Genomic DNA, 19,670 nt, shown 5'->3' with positions numbered 1-19,670 from the left:
GGTGAGACACGGGGGTGGGTGATGGGTTGGGGGAGATGGGCTGGGGAGGCATGGGGGGGTGGGAGGTGGGCTGGGGGAGACACGGGGGGGTGGGGGAGACACAGGGGCGATGGGCTGGGGAGGTGGGGTGCAGAAGGAAGTGTGGGGGGGGCTGGTAGCTCAGTGTTCAGTGAATGAGGAGGGGGCTGGACAAGGCAGCACCTCCCTGGGGAGGGGAGGACAGTGGAGGGAGGGGGCAGCAGATCACATGAAGGGCCTGAGACCAGGGTGAGGGGTTGGGGCCACAGGTGTGGCTGGGGAGCTCCCTCTGAGCAGTCAACTCCCTGCTATCAACACTCCCCCTTCTCCTGGGGTGCCCCCCTGTAACGGGGGGTCGCTTGCCCCCTGGAGGGAACTGGGGGGGGGTCTGTGGGCACAGAGCCCCAGGGACATGCGACATGGCATTATCCCCACCGGCCTGCAGCCTGGCTGGGGGGCTGCGGTGGGCAGGCGAGGCCCCGGCGGGGGGGCATATGGGGGTCTGAGAAGGCTCTAGCGTGCACAGGGCCTGAGCGACCAGGCTTGGCAGGCCAGCGCTGACCCTGCTCGTGGGGGCAGCGACCTGGGGCACCGGCTCCGGATCAGCCTATGCCCCCAGGCGAAACGCCAGGAGCCCAGGCTTGGCTGTAGAGGCATTTTCCTGGCCCTGTCTCGGCCAGGAGGGCCAGCAAGGCTGCCTGCCTCGCGCAGGCTCTCCCCAAGGAGGCTCCTCGCTGCGCTTTCCCAGGGCACTTTTCCGCCCACCCTCTTCCCCCAGCATGTCCAGCTTGTGCGGCTGCCCCTGTCCGGAGTCTAGCTCTGCTGCCTGTTTCACCTGTCGGATGCCCCTACGTGCCTGGGAACTGCCGCCGAGCGGTGGCGAGTGGCAGCAGGGGGGAAGGAGTTATCAGAACAGTGCTTAGCTCTAGCTAACCCTGGTGACTCCCTGGGGAGGCCGATGTTGTTATCCCCACTACCCAGACAGACAAGTGGCTGCCCCGAGGCTCCAGCACCCAGCCTGTGTCTGAGTCAGGATTTGAACTCAGTGCCCTTCTCCCCTCCCTGGCTGGCCCAGTGGGGAACATGTTGTCTGGATGACACGCTGTGGGGCGAGGGAGTGGGGACGAGGAGAGACTTTAGCCTGCAGGACGCACGTGACCTTCGTTCTGCATGGAGCCTGGCTTTCTTTCCGCTTTTGTCCTCAAAGCTGGGCCAATCAAAGGCATTACCTCACCACCTTGTCCCTCTGTCAGCCGGGTACCAACATGGCTAGGACATGGCGAACACCTGTAATCCATGCGTGTTTGACAACTGCCCTTTCAAATAGTCACTGGATTAGCTACAGGGCCAGTACCCGGCTTTCTTTGCTGCTTGGTACTAACCACAGCGCGGATTCTGGGCATCTCTTGTGAAAGCCAAGGCCACTTGCCCCAAGTGAACCCACCTGTGGGACTTTCCAGGGTATGGGTCAGTTACAGCTACCTGGGGAACTGGGGCTAGTTAGTCATAAAAACAAATGACAGAGGCAGATGAAAGCTTATGCTCAAATAAATTTGTTAGTCTCTAAGGTGCCACGAGTCCTCCTTTTCCATTTTGACAATGGGATCCTGGGGAGTTTCCTTAGGGAAAAACCACGCAGCAGGCTGGGGGTGGGACAAAGGCAACTAATAAAGTCAGGAATTTAATCTCCTCCTCCACTAAAGCAGGAACCTCACGGCGGGCGGCATGACAGCTCTAAAGGCTGCACTAGCATTCACCAGGCATTGGACCCCTCGGCCACTGGGGCAGCTTTGACACCTGGCTCCCCAGGTCAGTTCTGGCCAAGGCGGCAGGTGACTGCAAGTTGTCACCTGGTGGCAGCCGTTTTGGGTCCCACATTAAATGAGCAGGGGGGTCTCAGCCCACCTGCCAACGGGACTGGAAACAACGTCCGCCAGCAGCCCAGCCGCTTGCCATGATGTCAGGAGAGAGGCCAAGGACAAGGCCCCAGTTCTCAGTTACTCCCATCCTGCACGTGGAGCAGGGACGGGGTCTGCAGGGGCTCCCTGTTCTGTGGGGCCCGGCTGGCGCTGGCCGCTCCAAGACATTCCATTTCCCATTCTGGCCCCCTGTGACGCTTTGGCCATGCCCCTGATCCACCGTGTGAGCCATGTGCCGGGAGCAGGGCCAGTCCCACTGCAGCTCTCTACGGGCTGTGTGCGGGCGGGACGCCTCTCCCTTGAAGGCCCCTTCAGGTACATCCCAGGCCCAGCCCCCAGCGAGGGTCTCTTCAGGCTGGGGGCGGGCGCTCGCCCTGCTGCCGCGGGCTCCAGTCCCAGGGCCGTAAGTGTGACCCTCTCACCGGGACGGCATTCGCACGAGCACATCCTGGTGTGCTGACTTGCTCCCCCCGCCCCATCCTTCTGGGGCTCTTCCTCTCGGAAAGGGTTTGCACCCCCCACTGCTCGTGAGCCCGTATCAGAAAGGGAGAAGCTGGCGGTGGCAGCTCAAGACCGGCACCTTGTCGCTCAAACCACGGCTCAACGTGCCCCAGCTCTGGGGTCATTTTCACTCCCGAGGGCTGAGAGTCAGGACGAGGGCCCGGGCGGGTGTTGGGTCTCCCCATCGGTAAAGGCACCAAAACATCCCGGCCCGAGCATGACCGCGGGGGCCAAGCGTACGGTCAGCTGGGGTGAGAACCTGCCACTGACGGACAGGCTCCCAGCTGGTCCCCGGCCGCCCGGCCAAGCTGTTGTTACAGATCTGAGCTCCTCGGGCGGGGCCAGGGCACCCAGCTTGGCAACGCAGCAGGCCGGACAGGCCGGCAGTGGGCAGGAAAGGCAAACCAATGTTAAAGACAAACAGGAATTAAAGAGGACAAACAAGGGCAGGAAAAGAGGAAGTCCCAGGCCGGAGTGGGGGGGCGCTGGCAGGCGAGAGGAGCGGGGGCAGCAGCAGCATGCCCAGTGACGTTCCCCTGGGCGCTCGCTGTCCCTTCTCCAGGTGGGGAACTGACCCGGGGGGCGGGGGGGAGGCTCTCAATCATGCTGGGAACCTCTGAAAATTGAGTAGTTACATTAACAAGCCCCCTCCCTACTTTTCACTGGTGTTCGCCAGTCACAGATGGCCCTGTGCCCTCTCCCTCCTTCATGACCCCCGGGCATAGCAGGTGCTGGGAGCAGCTTGGGCGGCATGGGATGTGAAGTGGTCTGTCGGCAGCTGTAAGTTAGAGCAGCCCCTGGGTCCCCTTTGCTTGCCCCCCCCCAGCTGAGCCTACTGGGGCTGTATCTCTCCAGCCTCTGGCCCCTCCTGAACTCAGCTCCTGCTGGGTTTGCACCAGAACGCAGAAGGAATGGGGGGAAGAGATCATTCTCCTTGGCTGGCATTTGGCCGGGGTGGTGAAGTTTCACCTTGCCCTGAGGGAGGGGGGTTAGGGATGTCTAATGATCAGGCCACCCCTGAAAGCTGGGGGCTGTGAAGGGTCTCAGTGGCTGGTCTCCTGATCATACCCAGAAGAGGTACTGCTCAGACCTTAGCAAGGGGCCTCATTCCTGCACCCCATCTAGCGGGGTTTCCCTAGGCCACAGCCTGGTTGTGACTGGTTGTGGGGATGGGAACACGTGCCCTCCAGCACCTTACACCCCTCCCACCGCATCCCGCAGTGGCCACCACGCAGCCATCCCACGGGATCAATCCTCTGCCACTCTCCAGCCAGGCAGCCAGGAGTGAGGAACGCCCGGCTCCTGAGCCCCACGCCCGGTTGATCGGGAGGGACCGTGTTAGCTGGCAGACTTCGATTGCGGTGCGATGGCTCTTCAGGGACGGTCAGCGCCAGGCCACCCAGCAGCACCTGCCAAGTCTGGGAACAGGCCCAAATTCTGCTCTTCGGCCTGGTCCACACTCGCAGGTGAGGCTGGTTTGACCATGTCGGTCGGGATGCAGGGGTGCTGCTGGAGCAATTTGTACAGTGGGGGGCTGAGAGTCACTGAATCAAACTGGAAACCCTGTAGAGAGTGGAAACTTCTTCAAGTCAGGGGGTGCTGCAGCCACCCACACCCCTCGTTTCAGCACCTGTCGGGGTGTGAACGAGAGCAGTGTTGCTAAACTGGCCTGACAGCGCAGTTCAAGTGTAACCAAGCCCTTGTTTCCCTGCTGGAAACCCCCTGGGCTTTACCCAGAGGTCGCCCAGGGGCAGAGCTTGTCCCGGGGTCTTTCACTGCTGAATGACTAAGCAGCTGCCCGGGCGCGGGTGCGAGTCTCACCAGGGTGGGGACCTGCGCACCAGGCTGCAGACCCTGGCGTGGTGATGGCTTCCCACTGGACGGATTTTGCTGCAGGCCTCCGCCCTTCCCTTGCGCTGCCGGTTCGCGTTGCTTCCCGGAGGTGGCGCTGCAGCTAAATGTTCCCTTTGCCAGAGGCCCGGGGTGGCCCGTGGGTTGTGGGCACAGACCAGCCCTTTGCAAACTGTGGCAACAGCGTTTGCCCCCCTGCCTTACCCTGCACTGGGCTGGCTCCGTGAGCCCGGCAGGCTGCAGCTCAGCAAAGCACATACCGAGCATTGTTCCTTTACTTCCCCCTGATCTAGTGCTCTGTTCAGCCAGCGCTTTACAAATGACACATGCAGGACTCCCTCGTCCCCGGGACTCAGGGAAATGCAGTCCTCTCTGGTGTCTCACCCCGCGGGTGCGCGCCAGACAAGGCTAGAGCGATAGGGAACCCGCCTGGATTTCAAGTGCGAGGGAGGCCGGCCAGGGGTTTTATTTTACCCACTTTCCAGCTGGAGAAACTGAAGCACAGACAGATGACGAGTAAGATTTTCAAAAGCCTCCCCCATGGCTCAGTAGAAGTGAAGGGAGACGCACCGAGGCCCGGGGACCTGCAGCATGCACGCATCCGACTCAGCACATTGTCCTGACCCGCTCCCCACCCCCCACCACACTGGGTATTATTCACCGTGTTCGGAGGCGGAATTCGAGCTGGTGTTGAAAGAAACCTTTGGATATTGTCCTGAAGGGGTTAGTGCAGCACTGCCTCAGAGCGGCTTTACTGTGTGACATAGGCCCGGCACTGCTGGGAGCTAATGGAGAATCTCCTTCGGCTCACATGGGCGGGAGCTGAGTTTGGGGGCTGGCTGAGCTGAGTTAAGGCTGGCACCTGTCCAGGTCCTGGGAAATCTGTCCGGGGGCTTGGTACCTGCTCCCAGCTCTCCAGTTTCTCAGGTTCCAGTTCACCCCGGACATCCCAGTGTTTCTCACCTCAGAGGTGGCAGCCCTACTCTGAGTTCAGTGACACGCATGAAGCTCTGGGGGTGGGGGGGAGAGGCTGGCTGCACATCAACCCACAGAACCGCGTGGGGGTTGAACATTCCCTAAGCAGCCAGACCTCTGAGAAAGCTCAGCCCCCTCCCACCAGGGCTCAGTTGCGTGCTCAGCACCCCCCTGCTCAGAGCAGGGGAGTAACCACCTGGTGAGCACCAAGACCTTCAGCCCCCCAGGTCCCGCAGCGTGGGGAGAGAGGGCGCCGGCCTGGGGGGTTGGCATGAAGGAAAGACGAGTCAGAGCTGGGACTGGATTTTGAGCACCCCAAACCATGGGGCGGGGGGCTGGGTTCTGGGGATTGGGTCCATCGCCATTGATAATTAGCCTTGTCCACTTGCAAAGCTTTGCACAGACATGTTCTGTGTCTGTGCAGTGCCCGGGGTCCTGGGCCAGGCCGGAGCTGCCATGCACATCCCATAATAGCCACCGAAGGGAGTGTTTCTAACACCCCAACCCTAGTGGACCTGCAATGGCACAGACCCCCATGCATCTGAAATGCAAACACAGGGGGGACTCACAGGCGCTGCGGCTGCTGCTTCATCTCGGTCCTCTCTCCCCCTCCTTCCATCCCCGGCTTTGCCGCAATGCGGTCTTCGGCTCCTCCTCCTCTCCCCTTCACAGAGCCCACGTCTGCAGCGACCCCCTCCCCCACGGTGGGTAGCCACAAGGAGCCAGTCCCGAGCCGCGCCCCTGCTCCGTGGCTGCTTTGCCAACAGGCCGAGCGAGCCGCGAGGTGGCAACGAGCCAGAGGCACGTCCTGTGCGTCTGGCTCTGGGACTCGTCCCACGCTAGGGTTGCTAGTGCTGGGTGGGGCCCTGTAGCATGAGCCCTTCGGTTCCCCAGGACAGCACTGGACTCCCCCTCACTGCCCCCACCCCAGAGAGATCTGTGGGGCCTGGTGGGGGCATCATCCGGCCTCTTGCACTGGCTTGTGCCAGGGCTCGGTTTGGTGCTTGGCTTCTCGCTGCCTCAGTTCCCGGTGTCCAGATCCCAGGTCAAAGGGTCTTTAATCCGCCCTCCTTGGCTGGGTGGGGTCATGGCGGTGTGTGGGGATGGCCGAGGGGTGAGCAGTCGGTGGGGGCAGGTGATGTGCTTTGCAGGGGAGTTGCCTGAACTGGAAACCCAGAGCCATGCTCCCCGCCCCCCGCTGCTCTCCCTGGCTTCCCAGCCAGACCCCAGCACCAAGGCTGGAGCCCGGCTCCCTGAGACGTTTCTGTGTCACCGTCACATCGGTATCTGCCTGGATCAGAAATGCTGGAAACCGTCTGCGAAAGGAGACATGGAGCGAAGGCACGTGGGGCTCCTCCGCCAGGAAATGGCTCATCCCCAGCGTGTGGGGCGCAGGGCTCAGGCAAGGGGCATCCCTAGGCCAGCCGGCCGGTTTCTCCCCACCTGGCCTCGCCATCAGCCGCCTGAGTGACAGGGCGTTACCCAGGCTGCTGGCCCCAGCTGCCAGAAGCTCTCCCCACAGGCCACGGAGGCCCCCCAGCTCAGCGATAGCCCCCCGCCGGCCGGACAGCCCAGCCCAGCTGCCAGGCAGAACCACCCTGGGGGGAAGGACGAGAGGGGCAGTGGGTGGATCCCCCTGGGGAGGGGAGCAACTGTCAACGTGTGGGCCTGGGAGATCCGGGAGCAGCCAGCTGGCCCACAGACCCCTCCCAAACCGCAGGCGCCTCCTCCCTGCCGCAGGGCCTGGGGCGGGGCAGGCGAGACAGACAGAGGGAGCGGGAGAGGGGGACGCAGGGGAGGGAGCTGGGCCGCTTTTTTCTGCAGCTGCACGGCCCCTTTGTCCAGCCTTTGTGAGGGGACCAGGAACAGCCTGGTATGAAACCAGAGCAACTGGGGCATGGCCGGACGTGGGCGGGGGGGGGTCTCCCTCCTGCTCAGGCCCATCCCTGATGTCAGCGGATCTGCCAGCTCCCCTCCTGTGGGGGGGGGAGGGGTCGGGCGAGACCCTCCCCGATTGTCCCCTGTCGTGCAATGCCGGGGGGCCAGTGGGAAATGTGTTTCTGACAGGCTCTATGAAGGTGGAGGAGGGGATCTGAGACCTTTCCAACGGCCCCTCCCGATTTCTGCTGCATCGAGGGACCCAGGTCCAACCCAGCTCGAACCTCGCAGCGTGGCTAGGGCCGGGCAATGGGTTTATTGGGGTCCCAGCAGCCCATGCGCTAACCGTCCGTGTCTGCCTGGACCCGTGGCTCCCCAGCCCAGCTCGCTGCTGTACTGACCTCTCCCCGTGCTCTGCGTCAGCCTCCCAGCACTCCAGCCAGGCAGGGAGGGGTTAGCCCTGGTCTCAGAGCGGGGCCTGGGGGACAGAGACCTGAGCCCACGCCAGCGCCCAGCCCGCTCGCCCGCCCTTCCTGAGACTTGGCAGCCTTGTGAGCTGGTTTAGGGACGTGGCTCAAACATGGTTAGTTCCTGCGGCCAGGCCCAGAGCTGAGTTTTAACCCGACCAACCCTGCAAGGTCCAAGCCGGGCATGTGGCTCTGGGCCGCACGCGGTGCAAGGCTGAGCTGCATTTTCACTGAGTAGAAATGAGGGTGCAGCCAGGACCTAAAAGGCCTTTTGAGGCTGGCACACAAACCCTGTGTCTCCCCTGACACTGGGCTCTGCCCCCAAACCAGATCTACCCACGCTTTTCCTCTGCAATGCTCTCTCATCCAGCACACGGGGAGAGCGGGCCGTGCCCCGGAAAGGGAGGGGAGACGCACAAATCTCCTTTGCCCGGCTCTCCTGCTCCTCTCCTGAAAGCGCAAGGCATTTTCCAAAGAGTGGTGCCACAAAAGTGCCACAACTCCCTTTCAAACCCCACGGGGAAACTGAGGCACAGTGAGAGGAAGTGATTTGCCCAAGTGAGTCACTGGCAGAGTTGGGACTAGAGCCTAGAACGCAGATGGCCAGTCTTCTGCTCTACCCACTGCACAGCCTTGCTCCCAAAGGAAGACAGCTCTGGTTTTGCGTTGCTATTGTGAACTATAATTTTCAAGGCATTTAGCTCCACCCCGAAAGCTCCTTTGGGTTAAAGAGAGGCCGGTGGAGACCCTGCCTTTCCCGGAGCCCCAACCGTGTGAACAGCCGCCTTGGCAAACAATAGTTGTCAAGCACAGGAGCCTTTCCCAGTGTGGTTGTTGCTGATATGGCTGTCGCATGGTTTCACAGTCTGCCATGGAGCAAGATACATTTAACACCTATGCTGGCCAAAACCATGCACTCGGTGACCCACAGATAGGTCTCTCTGGGGATAGCTAGCTAGATAAGCACTGGATGGTTTTTCAGGAGGAACAGGAACGCAGGAACTGCCATACTAGACCAGACCAGGGGAATAACATACACTGATTTTAAAGATAAGCATAAGAATGATTAAAACACACTGCAAGTTAACGGCTTGTCAGATGAATTGGTTGATATCTGTTTAGTAATTGGGAAATAGTCAGATCTCATTACCGTTATTTATTATTCATAGGAATACTTTTCCGGGGGTTTCCAAATGCGATGTGTTTTTTTACCCTGCATCCAGTGGTGACGAGCCTTTTGGTTTAGACTCAGCGACAAACGAATCGCTTTTGCTTCTCAAATTGTGTGAAGAAACATGTGCCCCCCTTGGCTGAGACCTGCCGGCCAAGTGACCAGCTCAGGCCTGATCCAGCCCCATCGGGGGCTTTCCATTGACTTCAGTGGGATTTGGAGCAGGAAGGGCTGGCCAAAGCTGAATCTGAGCCCTGGGCAATAGCACGATCCGCTGCATGCCCAGAAACCACAGCCTCACACACGCGCCTCTCTGATTGCAACGCATCCATCTCCATGTGCACACAGCCGGTACGCGCACACACAGGTTCAACACCCCTGCTAAGCAGAGCAAAGGGGCAAAGGGTCCCATCTGCCTTTGCTGTGACCGGCATGTTTAAAGGATACAAAGGGCTTGACTCATTCTGCTGAGATCCACCAATGGGCTGCTGGCCCAGCTGCTGCAGCCCCGCCCCAAGCTGCTGGGGCACAAAGCAGCTTCCTTCCCCGAAGCCTTTCTTATTGTAGACATGCATTTCCTCCCCATAGTTCCCCTCCTTCATCTCCTTCTGCATTGATTCACTTTGGGAGAATTGTTCCATTCTGCACCATTTCATTAGCTCAGAGGGCCGGGGCAGCTGCCAGCAGAACTAACCCGGCTAAGTGCAATTTACAGGAGTCCTGTTCCCCATTCTTCTCCTGCCCCCCGTTAGCCCTGACCCATGCTGTTCCTTTCCCCTCACTAGCCTGTGGCTTTTCCTGCTGTGTCTTCAGGCTGCACATGAGCAGGGCGGGGATGATCTGGCTAAGCCTCCGTGCAGAGTGACAGTCCTTCTATTGCCCTGCTAGCCAAGGATCCCGAAGCACTTCACCCTCCCCACCGCAGGGCAGGCAGGAGGTTTACTCCCATTTCACAGAAGGCAAAACAGAGGCATGGTGTTACCCAGCAAGCCAGAGCTGGGAGTGGGACCCAGGAGTTCATAGAATCATAGAATATCAGGGTTGGAAGAGACCTCAGGAGGTCATCTAGTCCAACTCCCTGCTCAAAGCAGGACCAACCCCAACTAAATCAGAGTTCCTGACTCTGTGCCTCACACTCTGGCCAAGGCCCCTCCGTATCAGGGGACTGCAGCCTGCCCTAGCTTGGGTGGTCTAACAGGTCTTTGCCATCTCTGTGTGGGTAGGAAGGAGGTGGCCTAGTAGGATGGGCATTGGCCTGGCCTGGGAGTCAAGGGGGTGCCATTCCTTGCTGAGTTCTGCCAAGTGCCTCAGCTCCCCAGGGGGGACAATCCTTCCCGGACTCAGGATAAAAATCCACCAGTGAGGCATGCAGGTAATACTGTGACGAAGGCCATACAAGTGCCGAGATAGCCGGGTCCTCAGGTCCCATCTACACTGCAAGAAATCACCAGATTTAAACCCAAGTGGGGTTCAGCTATGTTCTAACTTGAATTTTCCCCGGCTAGGTGGACAGGCACAGACCACGTTATAAACATGCTGGGGAGGGGGATCGGAGTTCTGATGGTTCCAGTACATGGTTAGGGCACGTTTAATTGCTTTTTTCCTGTCCACACAAGCGGGAGAGGTGGGAGGGGAATCCAAACACATGCGCACACCAGCTGGGCCACAAACGAGTTCCACACAGGTTTAAACACGGTGTGTTTTGTGAGTCTCTGCTGGCATCCCGAGCAGCTGCTCTGCCCCCTGAGGCCCACACAGATGGGCTGCCCCCCATCCCCCACCTACATCTCTCCGACGTTTGCTTTCTGGCTGGGACGCCGCGGGGGTGTCTGTCCTGGGGTTCATCACAGAGACTGCTTGCATCTGGCTGGAACATGTGTGTGAGAGACAGGAACATTGGCCCAGCCGTGGGGTCCTGGATCCGGCAGCTGGAAAATCTGATGCTCTTGAAGCTGCACATCTGGATGTGGGAAAACAAGAGAGAGAGGAATTGCCGAGCTGGAGTTTGTGGAAGGCCCTGCCCTCCGCCAGGGCCGCTGCACAGAAGGGAGCCCGGACAATCTCTGCATTGGGCTTTAATATGCGGGTGCTGGTGGGATTCGTTCGTCCCTTGAAGGCTGAGCCAGCCTGGTCCATGCTCCTGGACCTGCAGCCAGGGGCGCCCGCCTCCCCTGGGCCAGGGGCGATTGGCCCTGCTCGTACCCATGGGAAAACGAGCTTGTCTGTGCTCTCTGCAGGGTCCGGATGGAGAGATGATACCTCCACCCCCACAAGGAATCAGGACACCTCCCTATCTATTGTGGCTGAGCCTGGGCACCTCCTGGTTCCCACCTCTCCATTTTACTTCCCTGCCCATTTAGCAGGAACCTGGCTCCATCCACCGTTCCTGTCACTGCCTCCCCAAACTCACCAATTCTGGAGACATTCTGTCCCGCATCCTTCTCCACCAGGGCCGGGGGATCCTCCCTTGTTCTGGGAGGGAGTCCCCCTGCGTTTCCAAGGGGCACCTGAGTGCTGGACCCACAGTTACACCCTTGCCACACCAAGCTCTTGGTACCTGCTGGGTGGGCCTGGGATTTGGGGGGTGTTTGCAGAGGGAGCTCAAGGAATAGCAGTGGGAGGAGCCCCATGAAACAGGAGGAAGCTGGGAGGGGGGGAGGTTCCCCCCTACCGTGTTATTTGTTTTGTTTTTTATTTATTTTAAATGTTTTCAGTCAGCCAAACAAAGAAAATTGCTGCGTTTGCAGACCAAGAAAGCAGGCGGCTGGGACAGTGCCGGGCACACACCAGCGTCATGCAGTGGGGGTGCAAGATGGGGCTAAGGACTAGGCCCATGGGCAAGGGCTTTGGGTCTCTGTGCTGAGAGACAAGGAAGCGGGAGGGTGTCAACTGCCAGCCCTCCCCAGAAAGCGGCAAGTGAGACAAGGGTGGGGGGAAGAGCTGGATGCCGCTGAGGGGGTTTGAGCTGCAGGTTTGCTCTCCCGCGAGCCACCCAGCCAGGGCTGGTGCTGGATGCAAAGGAGCCACCCCGGGGGGATGCAGCATGCATGCAGATGGGTGTCCTCGCTGCACTGCGCAGAGCTTATCAGAGAACCCCCCTTGGGGAGAAGGGAGCTGACAATTTAGTGCATGCAGGTGGCCGGGATCTTCCCACCAGAGCTAGGGGCTCTCCCGGGTCTGGACATCTGCATTGGTAGGTGGTTTAAGAGACTAAAAGACACAAAGGATTTTTCTGAGGAGCCCAAACCTCAGCCCAAGCTCCAGACACCTGGGAAGCGGAAAGCTGGGTCCCGCTCTCTAATGGAACAAACAAGAACCTTAGACCCTGATCCAAATTTGCTGGCCCGGGCCCCTCTCTGTGCATACTGCTCTGGCTCCTGGCTCAGCAGATTCCCCCCAGGGAATAATCCAGGAGAAGGGGAAGGTGGCGGTTGGCCGGTTGGAGCCACCAAGACTGGGGATCTCTGCTCCCTGTCTCACCCCATCAGCACGGCCCTGGGGAGGGGCAGCGGCACCCACAGCTGTCCGAACTTTGCACACCGCGCTCAGCAGTGCCAGGGCAGGGCCGCCCCGAGAGGGGGGCAAAAGGGGCAGTTTGCCCAGGGCCCCTGTGGGAGGGCACCCAAACTGGGCGGCATTACGACCTGGCACACTGGGTTACCACACCACTGGCTGCCATTCAGCCCATGGCGGAGGGGAAGCCGGGTCAGACTGGAGGGGCGCGGTGCTACGTTCAAGGGAGAGCTGCGCGTACCCCATGGAAAAGTTCTGGGGTGCAAGGACTCAGGGAACACGGGCACTGGGATGATCTTAATCCGAATCCTGAGTGCCGCTCGATCTGTCTTCCCCCATGAAAAGGCAGGAGAGGGGAAGATCCCCCACTGTCACGTAACCAATGCAGCCACCACCGCTCTCTATCCCCCAAAGCCAGCCATAGGGCTCCTGGCCAGACCCAGCCGCACAGAGCAGGCTTTCCCAGCCACTTGCCCCATCTCTGTCCCGCAGGACCAGGAGCTCAGTTCTAGGGGTCGTTTGGTGAGGCTGGTACCTGCTGGGAGCCGACAGAGACACGCACGCCCTGCCTCATGTAACCCCGGGCCACCCTGCAGCCAGGGATCCCGCTAGCCTGGGGCCAGATTGAAGCCAGCAACCGAGGGTGAAAGGCTCTGTACCCCAGTCCAGCCCTGAGCCAGCCAGACCCCACTCCCCAGCGCCGGTGGGACCAGTGCTAACTGGTGCATTGCACCGGGTCTGCGAGTGGCACTCTGGAGGAACTGCTGGGGTTTGGGGCTCCCCTACACCGACAGCAGCCTGTCCTTGCTGTGTAACTCCCCTGCACTGCTTGTGTGTTCGCTGCGGGGCGGTTGTGGGGGTAACAGGCTCCGAACGGCCCTGGACGCTTTCCTCAGACGGGTTTTATCTTTGCCCCTCTGGCGCTGACCCTGCGCCTGCAAACACAGCCGGGGAGGCCAGGCAACAGTCGCTAGGGAGCTGCTGGTTGCTACCAACAATACACAAAATGCAGCCGGAAAGGAAGCTTGTTCTGTCTCGTGGAGATGTTGGGCCAAGGGGACTGTCCAGGGGACACGGCGGGGCCGGGGGAACCATCCAGGGGACACAGCGGGGCCGGGGAAATGTCCAGGGGGCATGGCGGGGCCGGGGAACCGTCCAGGGGGCACGGCGGGGCCGGGGGAACGTCCAGGGGGCACGGCGGGGCCGGGGGAACCGTCCAGGGGACACGGCGGGGCCGGGGGAACGTCCAGGGGGCATGGCGGGGCCGGGGGAATGTCCAGGGGACACGGCGGGGCCGGGGGAACGTCCAGGGGGCACGGCGGGGCCGGGGGAACCGTCCAGGGGACACAGCAGGGCCGGGGGAACGTCCAGGGGGCACGGCAGGGCCAGGGGAACGTCCAGGGGGCATGGCGGGGCCGGGGGAATGTCCAGGGGACATGGCGGGGCCGGGGGAACGTCCAGGGGGCACAGCGGGGCCGGGGGAACCATCCAGGGGACACATGGGTTCTTCCATGTTCCTCCTCCTCAGGATACAACTCGAAGGTTCCCAGTGGTCTCTCTGGGGCCCAGGAGGCTGCCTGTACAGCTCAGTCTCTTTCAGAGGCCAGGGGCCCCGTCCGCCCTCTCCAGCTCGGAGAGCCCAGAGGAAGGAGGTTGGGGAAAGAGAGAGGGCCATGGAGCCAGTCATCTCTGCTCTACAGATCTGGCATGGTTGGGAGAAGCCGGAGGCCCCAGTGCCAGAGCATCGTGTGCTTCTGTTCTGCAAGGCCAAAGGCGAGGAAAGCAGCGAGGCACGGGCTCAGGAGAACGGCAAGTGCTCCCCACGGGACACAAGAGAAGACACTTCTCCGGGACTCTAACAACACTTTGGAGAGGCGCTCCGAGGGCCTGGAACCCGGGGGGGGCCCCGGATCCAGTGCCAGATGGGAGAGTCAGAGCTGCCTCCTGGTCATGGGTATCGCTCCAGGCCAAGGCCAACAGAACAGCTCGTCCCTGACTGCTCCAGTCAATGAGATTAGAAACTCCCATTCTTCCTTTATCCCCAGCAAAGGTACAAGCCAGACTGCCATTGTCTTGTTCAGCCTACCTTGGGAGGCTCCCTCCCCCAGCAGGGAAAGGGGATTCAGTCCCCATGGCTCATTCAGCCCTGGCCTCTCTGCTGAGACTGCCAGCAAAGGGGCTGGTCACTGCTAACTGAGATGTGGACACCTGACCAACGGGAGCTGGACTGAGATCCACCAAACTCACTGCACACAGGCCATTGCTCGAGTCACTGCTGACCTGCCACGAGGACTGGGGTTGTGCGTGCGTGCGTGCGAGCCAGTGTGTGTGTGCTGGTGTGTGTGTGTAAAAGTGGCTGTGCAGATGGGCTGGAGAGCTGTGAGTATAACTGGGCCTTTATTTCTGAGCGTGGCTTTGTCTGGGTGTCATGATGAGCACCTGTCTGTCTGTCTATGCCTCAGATGGGTCTCTAACGTCCCAGCTGTGACGAAGTGGGACTGTTCTTAATGTTTCCTCTGAATAGTGTGAGTGTGCCTCAGTTTCCCCTAGGCAGTTCTTAAGTATCTAGGGGGTGGGATAAGGGTGTATGGTCCTTGCAGAGTCTGGAGGGCAGGTGTGTGCAGGGGTCTGGACACAAAGAAGGGCCGATACCCTGTTTCCTGGCAACCGATGGCCTGGGCCCTTCCCCCCTGCAAGGTGAGAGCTAAAGGGTTGGAGAACAAAGGAATCAGGTGACCTCCTGGCCCGGGAAAGGGACAAAGCCCAGCGGAGGAGGGGCTGGAGGGAGTTTCAGTTTGGGGCTGGCCAGGGATGAGGAGTGAAGTGCAGACGTGGTTGTCTGGCTCACTGCCCCCCAAAATGGACCCGGCTGAGGGGTCCTGTTCTCTGCACCCACAAGCTCTGTGTTAGACCATGTTCCTGTCGTCTAATAAACCTTCTGTTTTACTGGCTGGCTGAGAGTCCCGTCTGACTGTGAAGTTGGGGGGCAGGACCCTCTGGCTGCCCCAGGACCCTGCCTGGGCGGACTGGCTGTGGGAAGCGCACGGAGGGGCAGAGGATGCTGAAGGCTCCGAGGTCAGACTCAGGAAGGTGGAGCCGGGTGAGCTGTGTGTCCTGCAGACAGGCTGCTCCCCGAGAGGAGACTCCCCAGAGTCCTGCCTGGCTTCCTGGGGAGCAGTTCCCGAGCATCGCCCGGGGACCCCGTGACACCAGCGTTCCCGGACAGAAACAGCGCTACCATCTCAGACCGGAGCTGTGCTACCCCTGGAAGACCCACTCCTGGCTCTGGCTGGCGTTCGAATGACATCAGTCCCACGGAGCTTGCTTGGTCGGAATGTGGGTGCCATGGACCCCGCACTCGGCTCTCCACTGCAGCAGCCTGGATTCGTCTCCTTTCTCCTCCTCCAGGCCTCTCGGCTTTAGCTCCTGTGACACCAGCATGCAGGAGAAATGCAGCCTCAGCTCTCTCTGATGGGGGTGGGGCTGAGAAAGGGACCAGGCCCAGGAAAGTGTCTTGAGAAATAATGTGACACCCCCTCCCCCCCCGCCAAGAAAAGAAACCCCCTGGATCTGGCCTTTCTTATTAACATCTGAATGTCAGCCAGCCAGGGGGGACAATAGCGTTGGGGGGGGCCCTCCCTGTTTCCCCAGCTGTCTCACTGTCTCTCTTTTCTATTCTCCCCGCTCCCTATCCCCTCTCCTCTCTCTCCCCCTCCCAGGACAGCTTTCCTGGGGCCCAGTCATATGACTTGCTAGGTGATAAAGGGAGACCAGATGCCACCAGGGATTCCTGTTCCGTCTCCTAGCAACTGAACAACCCGTTGCCTAGCAGCAGATGAGCAGGGCTCTGTCTTACATACCTAATTAGACAGCAAGCATCTCTGGGGCTCCTGTCTCCTTGGGATAGAGCCATCGATTTTATTCCACAGCACACTGGACCCGCTCCTGGGGACACTTCATTGATTTCTCTGCTGCACCCACAGAGCCTTTACCTCTTCCTGTAATCACAGCCCGCTGCCCTTCCCCAGCACCTTTCACCCAGGATCTGAAGATGCTTCACAGACTTCAATGAATCCAGTCTCACAGCTCCCCTGTTAAAGGAATGAGTGGTATAAATGCCACATTACAGATGGGGAAACCGAGGCACGAAGTAATGAGGCGATTCACAGAAAGTCACCGTGCGGGGCTGAGGACAGAGCCCAGGAGTCCCAGCTCTTTGCTGTAACCACTAGTCCTTCCTTCCTCCTAGTGCACGGAAAGGAACCTGGGAGTCCTGATGCCCAGACCCCTGCTCTAACTCTCACCTGAAAGATGGCACTGTGGGCCATAGCACAGCACCCCCTAAACTGCCATGGGGATGAAGCCGTGCCAGCTGCCTTGCGTGAGGCTGGCGCGGGGCCAGATCTTGTGGGGAGGGTTCTGAGTGTGCTGAGATACAGTGCCATCCAGCACTATGTGGGTGGTGCCCCGTGCCCCGAAAGAGACACACACACACACCCCGGGACACACAGCACTGCTGGAAAAGTCACAGTGCAGCACTACAGAGATACGAACCCGGGCAGAGCGTGGCCTGTTCTGAAAGGGAAGCTGGGCATGGCGGGTGGACAGCAGGGCATTCCAGCTTTCCATGAAAGGCGCTAAGAGCCGGCTGTCTGCTCCAGCCTCAAAACCCTGGTTAGCCCACACCTGACCCACCCTTGGCTTCTATTTCCAGCCGCCGTGCTCTGCCCTGGCCTGATCCTAAGCAGGGATAAGCAGCGTGGTGCTGCTCGAGCTCATGTGAGAGCAGATGGTTTGGGGAGGGGGCAGGAGAGAGCAGCGCTGAGGGCACACAGGGGCCGAGCACCTGGCCTCCTCACCCAGCAGGAGTAGGGCAAGTTGCTCCTGAAACCCAGGCTGAAAGCATGGGGCCGGATTCCTCAGCTGGCTTCGGCGGGTGACCTCAGGGAGGAGCGCGGCCTGCGGTTTCTTACTGTTTCCTCCGACCAGAAGAAAATGATGCAGGGACTGAAACACAAGCTCCAAGGACGGAACACTGGAAAGAGGGGAGGAGTAGCCACTGTCGCGACGGCCCAGTCGGCTTCCTTGGACATTTCACGGCCAGCGTTAATTTAGGCAAGTTCTGCCTCTGTGCTGAGCTCGCAGCGGACTGTTCGGCAGCCCAGCTCCTGCCACAACCAGGCTGCCAAGGAGCCAGGACAGGAGAGAGGAACCAGGCGGCTGTACAGAAGCGTGGAGAGCTGGGGGGTTGCTGGGAGATGGAGGGAACTGCATGTTGAAATGCACTTGATTGTTTCCTACCTAGATTTTTCCCAAATAGGGGATGATCTGGGATCATAATGCTTTGCCCTTACAGAGCACCTTCCACCCCAGGTCTTAAAGTGCATTGCAGACATTAAGGAATTAACCCTCACAGCCCTCTGGGAAGTGGGTCTTTATATTACCCACCATTGTGCAGCTGGAGAAATGGAGGTTCAGATGGGCTCGTTAACTTGCCCCAGGTGACACCACCGTGCCTCGCACAGGGAACAGAGCCCAGGCCTCTTGATCCTCAGTTCTATGCCTTAATCAATGGCATAGAACTCCCACCCTCAATACAGCCACCCTGTTCCCCCCACCTGCCCCGCCCCACCTCTCTGGGTCATAAAGGTAGGTTACCGTCACTGGTGTAACTGCCCCCGTGCAAACCCCTAGTGTAGACGGGGGCTTGCTATTTTCACTGGTGCCACTACAACAATAGCTGGAACCAGGGCAGATTCCTGACAGGTGTAAATTGACACATGCCGAGGATCTGCCCCCAGGTGTAGCTAAGGCCATAGATTAGAGTAAAATAGAAGGAAGCCAGGGAGGAAAAGAAAAGGCAAAAGACATTTCCTGTGCTCCATCCCGTAAGCATGGAACTGCTTGTGGTGAGTGTTCGAATGGATGATTATGTTTCAGCCGTGGATCTTCCAGTCCCTAATGCGCCGCAAAGCCCATTTACAAACCGGAGCAAAAAGACCCTGAGAACTTGACAAGTCCCCACAGGGAATTGAATTTCCTGGACTTTCCTCTTCTCATGCTGCTTGGATGAGACACATCTCCAGGAAGCAGCATGTTCTACCATAAACTACTGTCAGTGTAAAGGCAAATGTAGCATTTTGCTGTGTCCTGGGGTTTAGCTAGGAGTCCTGACAGCTCTCCACGCAGAGCACGGGCTGGAGCCAAGGGCAGGGTGTTGTTTCCATTTGTTTCACTACAACACGGTTGGAGATTTATAGGTTTCTGTGCGTGGAGATGAACTTGATGAAAAAGCCCAGCTCTGACCATGGCCAAATTCTGAAACCGGATACGGACCCTTTCCCTGGGCTGCATCCTCAACTGGTGTAAATCAGTGCAGCTCCATTGAAGTTAATTTGCACCCGCTGAGGAGTTGGCCCTCTGGTCCTCAATGAGCCCAGAAGTTCCTTTGTTCAGCTGTGCCTCTGCAATCCTGGATTCTTCTCCTCACTGTATTTTCCACTGAATGCATCCGATGAAGTGAGCTGTAGCTCACGAAAGCTCATGCTCCAATAAATTGGTTAGTCTCTAAGGGGCCACAAGTCCTCCTTTTCTTTTTGCGAATACAGACTAATACGGCTGCTACCCTGAAACCTGGATTCTTCTTGTATCTCATCAGCCCCCTGGGGAATGTAGGGAACCAGCCTGCTCGGCAGGAAGGCGGATTGGGTCTAGGAGGTCTTTGTCCTTTATTATCCAGGTACAGTCTATGTGTGCTGCCATGGTGCAGATCTTGACCATTCGTGGGGGCCAGTTCTCCTTGGGGTTGGGACCAATATTCACTGGGATGTTATTGCCCCAAAATAGCCAGGGGTCTGGGACTGATGAGTTATTTAAAAAAAATAAAATATGGATGAGGAGGGAAATGGGAGGGGGGCAGAAATGTGTCAAACTAGTGAGAAAGATGGGGAGCAGGAATCCAGAGCAGCTACAGGACGTGGGAAATGTGCAGAAAATGTGGATTTCTTGCAGGGAGGGATGGAAAATGTTGCTCTCCAGCCTGCAACAAAGCAGCCAGTCTGGGCTCCACCTGCAGCAGCTGCTGCCTGTCCCCTCTCTACCCCCTCGCCTCCCTTGCCAGCCCTGCAGAAACGGGTGCGTAAAGGCGCCTGCAGACCCGGGAAAGAGACTCTGATCTCACCCTGCGGAAAAGGGAGACATCACAGCGGCAAGACACCCCCCTGTACTACCCACCCCACAAAACACCCCCGCTGCCTTACAACCCCGGGGGGCTGGAACAATTTGTATAATGGGGGGGGCTGAGAGCCATTGAAGCAAACTGTAAACCCTGTATATGAGCCAGGGGGTGCAGCAGCACCCCCAGCACCCCCAGTTCCA

The 19,670-nt window shown here is 59.3% G+C and overlaps 1 long non-coding RNA gene across 1 annotated transcript; it reads right to left on the bottom strand.

The window, feature by feature from the left end:
• Positions 1–10,352: 10,352 nt before the first annotated feature.
• LOC311510684 lies at positions 10,353–18,931 on the bottom strand. Its single transcript, XR_014709121.1, has 4 exons — positions 17,153–18,931; positions 16,154–16,384; positions 15,571–15,719; positions 10,353–10,740 (listed from the first exon to the last, which is right to left on the bottom strand). It is a non-coding gene; the product is annotated as an uncharacterized lncRNA (long non-coding RNA).
• Between the last annotated feature and the right edge of the window lie 739 nt (positions 18,932–19,670).

The sequence above is a fragment of the Lepidochelys olivacea genome (genome assembly GCF_965140295.1).
Source record: "Lepidochelys olivacea isolate rLepOli2 genome assembly, chromosome: 20".
Classification (NCBI taxonomy): domain Eukaryota; kingdom Metazoa; phylum Chordata; order Testudines; family Cheloniidae; genus Lepidochelys; species Lepidochelys olivacea.
The sequence above is the reverse complement of the archived record's forward strand: the minus strand, read 5'-3'. Positions and strand labels throughout refer to the sequence as shown.